Source organism: Sarcophilus harrisii, chromosome 3 (genome assembly GCF_902635505.1).
Source record: "Sarcophilus harrisii chromosome 3, mSarHar1.11, whole genome shotgun sequence".
Lineage (NCBI taxonomy): Eukaryota > Metazoa > Chordata > Mammalia > Dasyuromorphia > Dasyuridae > Sarcophilus > Sarcophilus harrisii.
Genome location: NC_045428.1, coordinates 222,845,108 through 222,858,961, shown reverse-complemented (window position 1 = coordinate 222,858,961; position 13,854 = coordinate 222,845,108). Strand labels below are relative to the sequence as shown.

The 13,854-nt window shown below is 35.3% G+C and overlaps 1 protein-coding gene across 1 annotated transcript in view; it reads left to right on the top strand.

Moving 5' to 3' along the window:
• Window positions 1–13,854, top strand: part of LOC111719992 (gamma-aminobutyric acid type A receptor subunit gamma3) — a 462,401-nt gene that overhangs the window by 123,617 nt on the left and 324,930 nt on the right. The gene's annotated exons all lie outside the window — the stretch shown is intronic.

Genomic DNA, 13,854 nt, shown 5'->3' with positions numbered 1-13,854 from the left:
GGCAAAAATCAAGAGACAAAGTAATTGTGAACACCAGTGCATGCAACAGGTATCTTTGAGAATTTTTCCTCAATTCTCAGCTGAAAGGATACAAGTGTTTCCTCCTTTTTTCTCTGCTTCCAAGTTTGGTCATTATCATTACTTACATCTGGCTTCCTTCTTTTCATTAACATTGTTACTTTCTTCTTTTCCCTGAGAGTTGCAGTTTATTTTTCAAGATTTCAGTGACTCAAATTTGTTAGAGCATTCAACCCAGATACAATTTGGAATTAATTCAAGCTCTTGATGAATAAATGTACCTATTGACTAAAGTAACTATTTGGAGAACCTGCAATGCTACTAAAGAGCTACTTGAAAACATAGGTCTAAATGATCCCATTCTTTCTATGGAGAGAGAGATTTTCTCTTTTAAGTCATTTTTTTTTTTTTAAACACATTTGTAATACCTGAGAACAACCCAATTGCAATAAGCATTTGGTGGCATTGTATGATTCCTTTTGTATTGCAAAGGATTAGTCTTGTAATAGCATCAATATATGGAATAAAGATGCTGATTTTATTCTATAAGTTTATCAGTCTTTATACCAGCAGGCTGCATTAGAACTCATTATCAGAAGATACAATTTGATTTCCTTCACAGCACAAAACCAGATATTAGTAGAATAAGACTGCATAAGGTAAATAGTAGTGATATAGTATGTATACCAAGTACCTAATTGAGTTTAATATTGCGCTTAAAAGATTGATTCACGTTGTTGTTGTTGTTATTGTTGTATTTGGCAATTCTAATTCTTGCTGAGATGCCTGAGTGCAAATTAAACAGCTGGTGTTTAGGTTAAGAAGTGCATAACTGTGGACATGCTGCCACCCCAGCTACTGCAGTGAGGGTTAGGGGCCCAGAAATAAAAGCAATCCCAAGAGTCTAGGCCACATTTTTTTTTTTTTTTTTAGAAAAGCAGTTATTCTGTTACCAGTTTTGAGACTATTATCAGAACAGGTTGATGAGGTATGGAACGTGACAGGAATATGGGTTGGTCTCTTAGCTCTCCAAAACACCAAATTAGGGTGGGTTCACAGCCAGAAAAGCTACACAAAAGGCTGTGATAAGAAAAGACACTTTATTAAAGAGAGAAAGACACTAAGATGTTCTCTTAGTGGGCAATATCAGAGAATTGCAAAGAGACATTTTCTCAGGGCTTACTTATATACAGAAACAAAACAATTTGGGTTTTGCATCCCAAAGGAACATACTTGGGATGGGTTTGCATCCAAAAGGTGCATAGGTTTTACATCTGAAAGGGACATACTTGGGATAGGTTTTGCATCCAAAAGATGCACATCTGAAAGGAACATTTTAATGCAGATGCTCTCCTGGGCGAGGCTGTATTGTCCTCATCAAGGTTACTTCAAAACACTATGTTTAGTTCTAATCCTATCTTCAAGTCTCCTAAACAGAAAGAAATACTTGTTGGAACTCTGTTTCTCAGGTTGTGGAAGATTGACTCTTTGCTTAGGTTATTCTAAACCATATTTAGAGAATGAAAAAAAAAAATAAGTAGAGATTGAACCAAGTAAAGCAATTACAGTATCTCATTGTGGTGCAATGAAAAGAAATTGTTGTCATAGATGAAATCAGGAGAGATCTAGAGTCAAACTTTGTTTCTGAGTCTGCTAGGTTCTATGGACATGAATAAATTACTTCATTTTTGGAGCCTATTTCCTCAGTTATAAAATGGGGGTGATAATATTTGTAATATTCACTTTATCACAATTTTCTGAGGATAATATGTGATCATCAGCAATTAAAACACATTTGACCTTATTTCAGGATTACTTTCAAAATATCTTATATTAACACTGGCTTTAAATCAATTAAGTGATTAACTACTGTTTCCAAGGAAGTGTTAGGGACACATGAAAATATAAGCTAAAATCTCTGTTTTCGTTTAATTTGCATTCTTGTTGGAAGGAATAGAAAAAAAATAGAAAATAGAAAAGTAAAACACAAAGCAGACAATATGTATGTATGTATCATTGAATTACTATAAGTAGTTTATATTATACTTTGGCTTCTCTGTATTGTAATATAGAACAGGCTTGACTTCATATTTAGGTAGGAAAGACAATCATTCATATGATTTTATTTGAATAGAGGTGATGGGATTTGAAACTGTGTTCTCTTTTGATCTGTAAAATTAGCACTCTAACATTGTGTACCCTTTGATATTTAAAGAAGGGAGATTTGAGTCTCAGACCCTCCAGGGAAAAATATTTCTTCTGACAAGTTAATTGGTGTCATCAGACTGCATCATTTCTAAGGTAAATCACCTCCATTGATAGTCAGATCTCCATTCAAATTCAGGCTGAAAAAGCCTTCAAAGGAATTTCAATTGGGAGATCCTGATCTGATCAGTACAAACTGTCCCCAGCTCCTCCCCTCCTCCCTGCTCTCTCTTTTTTTTTTTTTTTTTGCAAAATGTCCAAAGCCTGCCAAGACCTCTTCCTGTTCTTCTCAGTGAAAAACCTTTTGTTATTTCCCTAAGACTTTGCCACTGAAGAAGTCAGTTTTTCTAGCAAAGCTGACTTCTCATCCAACAATAAACTTCCATTTTTGCCATCTAAAATTCTTCGGGTTCATGAATTCTTTCACAAAGGACCTATGCCTCCATTCAAAAGGGGATTTCTACAATTCTATAACTACCACTAGAACCCCATCAGAGGGAAGTAAGGAATTCTATCATCCATCCTCCCATAAGCATATTTTCTTTCTTTTCTTTTCTTTTCTTCTCTTTTTTCTTTTATCTTCTCTTCTTCACTTCTTCTCTCCCTCTTTCCTCTTTTTCTTTCTTTATAATACATACATATATATGTATGTGTGTGTATACACACACACACACACACATATATATACACACATTCCTCTACGTAAAGACATTCATAAGACAACCAAGACCTACAAAGGTAATATAGATTTTTCAGAGGGAAAAAAGAAAACAAGTAATAAAAGTATTGTAATATTCTATCAGGAAATTGATACCTAAAGCATCAAGACATGATAATTTGTCAACTTGCATAAATGTTGAGTAAACATTTTATAATTCGCTTTGGTTCTTCACTGTCTAAAGAGTATGTCTGTGCCTTCTTGCAATTCAGACCAGTGTTTATCTGATATATATATATATAATATTCATTTAGTTTAATATTTAAAATTCTATAACTATAGACTTATTACTTGGTACTATTATACATTATTCCTTACTAAGATGCCCTTAGGAATATATAACACATTAATTTTCACTTTAGTGTGACAGAGTTGATAAGCTCTTTTCTGTGTAGTATAGTTTAATAGCATAAAATAGGAGGAAAACATGAGATCACTGGTTACCAAGAGTGAGGGAATGAATATCAAAAGCAAAAAAAATAAATAAATAAAGTGCTTAAACCCAATATATTTCACACCCTTCACCAGGTGGGTCTTTTCAGGTGGCATGAACAATATTTTGGGGGAAATGTTCTGATTCTTTTGTAGGAAGGCTAGAGATAGGAAATGGACTTATGGTTATCTTGGTTTAAGGAACTCCTAGAGAAAGAATTTATTTCTATTAATACTGGTCATAACCTTTTCTGTGCTTATAGTACAAGAAAGTTGTCTAGAGCATTAAGAGATTAGGTAAACTTGTTAGGGTCACATAAACATATGTATAGGAGACTGGTGTTGAATCTATCAGGGTCTTCTTAACTGAGATTTTTTTTTCTTTTCACTATACAATTCAGATGTAGAATATACACATCAACAATAGCTTTATCCTCCATTTTCCTGAATGCTGATACTATTTTTGCTGCCTCAAAATTAGATATTTTTTACTTTAGTTTTAATTATTACTCTTTAAAAACAAAGTCAGTTCCTTCTCATAAGATCCTTAAGGCTTGTTTACTAGTCTGTATCCATTTGTTGTTCCCCAAACACTTACCAAATATTGTTTTTTAATGATGGAGGGCAGCTTGTATTTCTACAACATTTTGCATTTAATTATGTTACTTTTCATTCCAAAGAGATTCAGTGTAAGTATATGCCAGTGATCCTCTTTAGAGACAAAACTGAATTTTGTAACTGAATTTTGCTACCTCAGGAGTCTGCTAATAAGTAATGCAATGATACTTTAAAAAGTAGGATACTACAACTTAGAAAATCAGCAAGTTGTTTGAAGGATACATTAACAGAGTGTGACAAGAATCAAGCATCAAAATAAGCTGAAAACATTGTTGCATCCATCCTAGTTTGTGACTATGAGATATGTATCTTGTGCAGAGGACCCTTTCTCAATAACTATGTCAAAAACATCTCTGTATCCTACTCATTATCAAATTTGAGAATCAGCAGTGAGTATTCTAAATTTCTTTTATAATAGTCATTAGACTAAAATGGGAACAAAAGGATTTGCAAACCCAGAAGTATCATCAGGCTTTTTTTGTGACTTTGGCAAGGCTTTGAAATTGTGCTCTCCTGCATTTAAAACTTGTAAATCCTGAGGTTATTGTTTCTTATGTTTACTATGAGCTTCTTCTTTAAGACATATGATTAATTTGTTGCAAAATAAATATCTACATGCCTTGTTGAATGATTTTAATCTCATTTGTTAGAAGCATTTAACTTAAAAAAAAAAACTGGTTACTTTAATGCTTAGCATTTAAATGTTGTTTTAAAGTTGGCAATGGAGGTGGGAGGCGGGGAGCAAGATAGCGGAGAGGACATATATTTCTTTTTGTGCTCTCTTACTAGCCTCACATTAATTATGAAATTCAGCCTCTGAAATAATGCTGTACTGGTAGAATCCATGAATATTGGGAGTGCAGCAAATTACCAGCAGAAGATAATTTCAAAAATTGCCAGAAAAGGTCTGTTTTGATCGGGTGTGGGCATTGGAGGAGGCTAGACGCAGGCAGGGAAGCAGGGCATGGAGGCCAATGCACATTGAGCAGACTTGGGGGCAGGGGGCAGTCTTCATGAGATGGAGAAGCTACAAGAAGGACTCTACCACAGTGTTGGCTACTCTGTCCTGGTTGCAAGCTGTAGATCTTCACAGAATGTGTACATTCAACACAAAAACAAAAGGTAAAGAGTATACTACAAAGTGCCAGAGTCTCACGGGACCTGGCCACATCCACCCAGCACTAGGAGTGACTCAGTGCAATCTCAGTGTGGCCGCTGTCATTTCCTGGTCAATAGAAGAAGCTTGGAACCTCCTTGTCCTAAAAGCAAATCCCAAATTTTTATTTTAAAATTAGTAAAAAGGCAAAGTGAGCTCTATCTATAGATAGTTTCTATAGTGAAAGAGAAGAACAGATTTCAAACCCTGAGGAGACTAAAAGCAGATTGTCTCCAGATAAAGCCCCAAAGGGTGATATAAGTGGGTACCCACCACATAAGGCTCTCCTAGAAGAAATTTAAAAGGATTTTAAAAGAGAGCTAGAAGAAAAGTGGGGTAAGGAAAGGAAAACTCTGCAAGAAGATTAGGAAAAGGCATATAACTCATTCAAAGAAAGATTTGATAAAGTGGAGAAGATAAGAAAAAAAAGAAAACAGCTCCCTGAAATGTGAAGTAGAAAAGGTAAAGAACTCCCAGGAAAACAGAATTTGTGAAATGGAAAAAAAAAATAACTCCTTAAAAAAAAAATTGTGAAATAGAAAAAAAAATTCCATAGAACAAAATAACTCAATTAAAAACTCAATTGGACATATACAAAAAGAAGTAAAAAAAAAAAAAAAGTAAATGAAGAAAATAATTCATTAAAAATCAGAACTGAACAAATGGAAATGAATGACTTGGTAAGACATCAAGAATCAGTCAAGCAAAACCAATAAAATGAAAAAAAAATGTTAAATACCTATGTGAGAAAACAACAGACCTGGAAAAAATAGATCTAGGAGAGATAATCTAAGTGTTATTGGACTCCCTGAAAATCATGATGAAAAAAAGACCCTAGACACTATTTTTCAGGCTAAATAGAAAGGAAAACAGAAATAGTAGGGGAAAGGTTAAGAAAGGGAGAGGAACTTTAAGGGGGAGGGATTCTAAAGGGGGAGGGCTGCTTGAGGCAAGTGGTGGCTCTAAGTTAAATACTGGGAAGGGGGGGAAGGGGGAAAGGAAAGAGAAAAGTATAATCTGGAGATAATAAGATGTCAAGAAATGCAGAATTAGTAGTTTTAACCATAAAGGTGAATGGGGTGAACTCTCCCATAAAGCAGAGGTGGATTGCAGATTGGATTAAAAGCCTACAATATATTGTTTACAGGAAACATATTTAAAGCAAGGTGATACATATAGAGTAAAGGTAAAAGGTTGGAGCAGAATCTATTATGTTTCAGGTGAAGTCAAAAAAAGCAGGGGTAGCCATCCTGATCTCAGATCAAGCAAAAGCAAAAATTGATCTAATTAAAAGAGATAAGGAAGGAAACTATATCTTGCTAAAGGATAGCACAGATAATGAAGCAATATCAATACTAAACATATATGCAACATATATGTGGTATAGCATCTAAATTCCTAAAGGAGAAGTTAAGAGAGCTGCAAGAAGGAATAGACAGCAAAACTATAATAGTGGGAGATCTCAACCTTGTACTCTCAGAATTAGATAAATCAAAACAAAATAAATAAGAAAGAAGTTAAAGAGGTAAATAGAATACTAGAAAAGTTAGGTATGATAGATCTTTGGAGAAAACTGAATGGAGACAGAAAGGAGTACATTTTCTTCTCAGCAGTTCATGGAACCTACAAAAAAATTAGGACATAAAGGCCTCAAAATCAAATGCAGAAAAGCAGAAATAGTAAATGCATTCTTTTCAGATCACGATGCAATAAAAGCTCCATTCAATAAAAAGCCAGACCCAGGAGATCATTATATATGGCACCAATTAGATATATGATCAGCTCTGATGGATGTGGCTCTCTTCAACAATGAGATGACTCAAACCAGTTCCAATTGTTTAGTAAAGTAGAAAATCAGCTATACCCAGAGAGAGAATTGTGGAAAATGAGTGAGGACCACAACATAGCATTTCAACTCTTTCTGTTATTGTTTGCTTTCATTTTTTTCCCTCAAGTTTTTTTTCTTTCTTTCAAGATCCAATTTTTCTTGTACAGCAAGATAAGTGTATACATATGTATACATATATTGGATTTAACATATACTTTAATGTATATAACATATATTGGACTAATGCCATCTAGGGAAGGGGGTAGGGGGAAGGATGGCAAAATTTGGAACAGAAGGTTTTGCAAGGGTCAGTGTTGAAAAATTACACATGCATATGTTTTGTAAATTAAAAGGTATAATTATAAAATAAAAAAATAAAGTTCACAATGTTCTTTACATATATTATCTCATTTGATCCTTATAACCAGGATGAATGGGGGGAGAGGTTTCTTTGGAGTGAAGATTGTTCTTTATAATTCTATAACATTCACCTTTTCATTTTCTTTTTTTTTAAATTTTTTTTCCAAATTTATTTTATTTGAAGAAACAGAATAAGAGAAAAGAAAATCAGAAATCAAAACAAAATGAAACAAAAGAGAACATTATCATGTGTGCAGCAGAACATCAAGGAGGATTCAAAACATATAATAATAAATAATAAGTTAAAAGTATATATATGTATATTTATGTATATATGTATACACATATATTAGTAGAAGAAATTATATTCATAAGTATCTATCTTTACTTCCTTTTTTTTTGTAAATTATTTTTTGTTTTTTTATTTTATTCTTTTCTCCCCTTCATCCTCCCATCCCCAAGTAGGCTGTAGTTAAGAAAGTGTTGATGTGGGATAGATGAGGGGTGAGAGATACACTAACAGCAATGGGGTCCCCAGACTGGTGTCACAAATTTTTGCAAAATAATTCGCAGTCCCAATCTGTAGGTGAAGTTTTTGACCAAAAATGGGTTTATTACACAGTATAATGCTGGAGAAACTGAGCAGAGATTAGAGACCAATTCAATAGTTTATTAAAAGGAGAGAGATACTGGGACCAATGGATACATGTTTGGTCCCAGGGGTGGAGGAGACTATTATCTCAAAGAGTCCAGCCCTCAAGTATCAGAGGGCAATAACAAGGATATTTTTTATAGGATAGGATATCCTATCCTTTTTTTAGGATAACAAGAACAATGACATAATGGGGGAGGTACCTGGGTGGGGATAACCTAATGGGGGGAGGGCCCTAGGATGACACAATGGAGGGAAGTTACTGATATTCTAATGACATCTAAAATGGATAAACCTTTATCCTGTCAAACATTAAGAAGGGATGTCTAAAACCTAAAGATATAAAACCTTTATCTCATCAACCATTTAAGAGGGAATGATTGTAGCCTGGGGTTTTGGGGCAGAGCAACTGAGGTAGACCTTTATCTCATCAAACATTAAGAGGGAAAAGTTATAACCTGAGGCAGAATAACTAAATAGGACAATTAGAGAAACTGGGTCATGACATTAAGAGAACTTTGGCACAACAACAGAAACAATTTCCCAGGAGGCTAGTTCCAAAAAGGAATTTAGCAAAGGTAGTTTTTTGGCAAAGATGGGTTTACACTGAAAATAAACTTCCCAGTGGGCCAAATCCTGATAGTAAATTAGCAAAGATTTGAGGTACAGAGTCATTTTTTTATTAGCCTTTTATGATTTGGGGCTATGGAGCAATTAAAGGCTAATTTTCAATTCAATAAAGGGTGGTGATTGTTTCCTTGAGGACAGTGATTATCAGATCAATTGGGAGTGGGAGATTCCCATGGGAACCAGATAGCTTTCTCTTAGGGAAATTCAGGTGTGTGGGGATCATTTTTAGGAATTTCCCCAGGCCAGGTGGGCTTACCCTCCACAAAGATCAGGGAGACTCAGAGTCCTTATTATATTAAAAGGATATATTTATGTATACATACACATACATATACACACATATCTACCTTTCATCTTCCCCCAGCAAGCTACACTTGAGAAAAGATATATTTATATATACATTCATAAATACATACATACACTCACACACATACATGCCCCAAGTACAGACATGTCTTTCCTGTCCCTGCTGACTTTTTTCATTAAATTCTTCTCCATAACTTGGTATACTATTATTTAATCTTCTCTCACTCAGTGGAGGGGGATATACTCTTTCATGTATATATTTAGTATTGCCTACTGAACCCTTTCCTGATTTGAGTAGGTTTTCAAAACTTCAAGCCTTCCTCCCCCTTCTAATATTTGTGTCTGTTCTTCCTCTGCACCTCATTAGTATAATATGATTACTTTGCTTTTACTCTGCCAATCCTTTTTTTTTTTTTTTTGAGATTACCCTGTTGATGTAAATCTTAAACATAAAGTATTCATTTCTCATGTTAAAAAAATATAAACCATTTGTCTATGTTTAAACAGTTTGTCCATATTGAGTTCCTTAAAATGGCTCTTTCATATTGGCTTTGAATGGGATTTATTGGATTTATTATTTCTCACTATTGAATCACATGATCCCTGTTTCCAGAACTAGGACCTTGGGGAGGTTATTTGCTCTCTGGAGGAATGAACTTTGAACCTGGAGATTCAGGAAGTTGCAGGAAGTGACATGATCTGTGGGAGGCAGCTAACATTGGTGACCATTGGTCAAGGATGGTTACATCCTTTTAGTCTATCCAAGGAGAAGGCTAGAGTCTTTTGCTTTTGAACCGTGGACAAACTAGAAGCAGGTCAGGTACCAGAAGCTCATGGTGGGAGTTGGGATGGCTCCTAGGTGTGTCTGGGCCTCTCCCAGTAGGGATTAAATTATGCTTTTTCTTTGTACCTGATGATGTCTCTGAATAGCTAACTGGGAAGGGAGTCTTTTACCCCACCTGTCCCACACAGTTCTTAATATGTTAAATTTTCAGTTAAGTTCAGGTTTGGTTGATAGAAAGTCCTGAAAATCTGCAAGTTCATTGAAAGTCTGTTTTTTTCTAAATAAAATTTATAGATAATTTTGCTGGATATCATATTTTTGGCCTCTGGCCTAGTTTTGCTTATCTGTAGATATGATTCTAGAACGTGTGGTCTTTTATTATAGATACTGATAAGTCTTGTACAATTCTATGTAGTTCCATGGTATTTGAATTGTTTTTTTTTTCTTGTTTCTTGCAAAATTTTCTCTTTGATCTGAGGTTTTCAAAATTTGGCAGTAATATTCCTATAATTTTTCCACAAAGGATCACTTTGAGGTTGTGATTGGTGGATTTTGTTGTTTGTTTGTTTGTTTCTGCTTTCCCCTCATGGTCCATCACTCTGTTGAGATATGAGAAATGAGGTTTGAGAGATCCCCTGACAGCAATGGGGTCCCCTGGCTGGTCGCAGGCTTTGTGAAAGAATTTGCAAACCCGAATGAATACAGGTAGAGGTTTGTGGCAAGAAGGGGTTTATTATACTTACAGAACAGCTCTCTTATTGGACAAAATCCTCTTAGGACTTTTGCGAAAGTCTGGTCACACAGCATTTGATTTTATAGTTTCTTTGCTGCCTTGAGCCAGGGCCAATTTTCAGAAGAATTTGAGGGACTAATTTTCAACTCAATAGAGGACAATGATTATGAAACCTAAGCCAAGATCTCCAATTGAATTAAATGAGATGACTTATCTAGAAGTTTCCCCAATGAACAGGAGGGTGGGATCCCTCCCAGAGGGGTTTGAGATTTTTAACCCAGGACCACCCTTCCCCTCCAACATCTGGGGGACAGTTTACATCAACTCCAGGACAATTTCGTTAGATTATTTTCTGCATTGTTTCAAGGTTCTTATTTTGGTCACAATGTTCTGGCAGTCCAATTAGTCTTATATTTTCTTGATCTGTTCTCCAAATCTGTTGTTTTTCTTATAAGATATTTCTATTTTCTCATTGTTTATAATCTGTTTTGTTATTTATTGGTCTCTTATAGCTTCACTGGCTTCCCCTTGCCTGATTCTAATTTTCTAAGAGTTATTTTCATCTTTGAGACTCTTTATTTCCTTTTCTAATTGGTTAACTCTCCCCCTCCCCCCCTCCCCCAATAATCTTGTGTTTCTTGGATGGTTTAAATTTTTTTCTTCAGTTTTTCCTCAATGTCTCTCATTTGATTTTTGAATTCTTTTTTAAATTCTTCTATAAATTCTCTCTGTGCAGGGAGCCATTTCACATTACTCTTTGGGGTAGCTTTTTTTTTTTTTTTAAATTAAAGTGTCCTCTTCTGAAGATGAATCACAGTGTTCCTTGTTCTCATAATATATTTCATGGTAGGTTTCTTTTTTCTTTGTCAGTTCATTTTTTTTTTAAAGAGATATTAATATAAGCACCTTTAATCGAGGAGCAGGAGATGGTCTCTCAAGCTTCCCTTCAGTTCTTCACTCTGACCCAGACCCCCAAGTCAAGAACTCCACCCTCCTGCAAGTACCCAGAGCCAGCCGTGCCTCTGCCCCACTGCTGCTTGTCCACTCACCAGATTCTGGTTCCTTCTCACCCACCACAGCATCTCAGCTGCACAGTTGGGCCAGCAAGTCCCAATCAGCTGAGATTCACTGTATTCCTGCACTCAAACCCCTACTGGACAAATAGTCCGGGAGGTGAAAGTCTTTGTGGTTTCTGCCAAGGCTCCAGGGACAACCAGATAGTCCCAGGAATCCCCTCCTGCTGTTTCTGTGGAGCTAGCAGAAGCTGCTTGTACTTCAGAGAGGTTAATCCTTGCCTGGGGTCTTTCTTCAGATCTATTGTTCAGTTGTATCAGAAGGACCCCTGTTCTGCCCTAAACCTTCTTGTTTTTTCATCACTCTGTGTTTGCCCTGAGGCACAAATTTGTTTTATTTGTGGAGGAAATCAAGAAAGATTGAAATTTACCAACCTACTTTGTGATCTTTCCAGAATCCTCCATTTTCATTACTGCATTCACTGGTTCTGTGTACTTTATATTGTGTCAGATTACTTAAGTATTTTCAAACTTCTCTGTATTCATTATGTTTCTTAATTCTTATAATGCACTGATATTTCATTATGTGTGGTTCAGAAATGGTGAAGGGGTCACCATTTAATAAAAAAAAATTTCTGGAAAGATCTCTAAAAGCAAAGCAAAGTGTATTATACATTCTGAAGAGAAGGTCGTCCCACCCATCAAGCAGACAATGAAAGGGAGGAAGCACCAGTCCAGGGCAGAGTCAACACTTTTAATCCCTAAGGCAAATACCCCCTCCCACCACTGACCCTCATCCTTATTGGCTGAGGATCTTACATTCTAAATGTGGGAACTACCCAAGAAATTGAACTTGACCAATAAGTACATAGTCGCCCATAGTTGACTGAAACAGGGAGACACTGATGTCATAGGATGATAGCAGGAAGGAGACTTAAGTATGCCCTTGACTGAAAGCTTAAACTCCTTCAAGCCTACTCAAACTCTGAAGTAGATGAAACCTTAACTCGTTCAATTATATTGCTGCAATAGGAAACAATTTTTTTATAAATATTTGGGTGTACATGGAAACTTTTTTTATCCAATAGCCTCTTTCAGTTATATGCAACAAAGATCCTGTATGAAATTGCTACACAGAGAGAAACATTTCTAGAATAGCTGTTGTAAGTTAAAGCTTGTCACATTTTTCTTAAATGTGTGACTCCTTACAATTATGGTGTTTTAAGTTTAAGCCTACAAGGAGGCTGTATTTGTGTGAAGGAGCGAGCTCTAAGTTTTTAGAAGAACATTTTGAAATAAATGTCTTTATCATGTTATCTGGGAGTAGTACTTACTGCTCGCAACTTGAGACAATTTACTTTTTGGTCTGCATGATTTTCATTTTTGATTGCTTGAAATATAGCACTGAAAAAACAGATTTTTTAAAAGCCTATTGTATGTTTTTTTTTTAATTTATTAATAACTTTATTTTCAAAATACATGCAAAGATAATTTTCACTATTCATCCTTGAAAAACTTTGCATTCCAAATTTTTCCCCCTCCTTTGCTCCCATTCCTTTCCTCTAGATAGATAATTCAATATATATTAAACATGTGTGATTCTTCTAAACATATATTCACATTTATCATGTTGAACAAGAAAAATCATATCAAAAAGAAAAAAAAGCAAGCAAATAACAACAAAAATGGTGAAAATATTATGATCCACATTCAGTTCCCCTAGTTTTCTTTCTGGATGCATATGGCTCTCTCCATCACAGATCTATTGAAATTAGCTTGAATCACACCTTTCTTGAACCCATTGTGTTTTAAATGGAGCTACCTAACTCCATCTTAAAACCCTAGTCACTCTGGCTCATTCTGTAGCCAATAATAGCTACAATCTAATCTTCTATGGATTATTTTTTTTAGGTTTTAATGGCTCAGAAGGCATGTAAATAAGAACTGTATTCTGTTGTATTGAGAAACTCTAAGGATCTTTTCCTACCAGACTGATAGCTTTCCATGGTAAATTTAGCTAATTTTTTTTGTTTAAACTGTTACTCAGCCCTCAATCATTGAAAAGGCTTGACCTCAGATAAATTAAAAAGTTCAGGTTATTTACTATATCCCAGACCATGGTCAGTTGTTTTGCCATTGGAATTCAATGATTCTACAGGAGACAGTGATAGTGATGACTTTTTGCTTCTCTGTCCACTCATCTAGAGACCATCCTTGTGATACCATTGGCCCTCTTCTAGAATGGAAGATGAATAATAACCTACCAAAGGAATCTTTGGGTAATTGGATAAGGCTATTTTAGTCGATTTAATTGTGTGACTCCTAATTGCTTTCCAAAATAACTATACTACTTCATAGCTCCAACAACAATGCATTTCAGTGCCTTTTTATCTGCAATGCA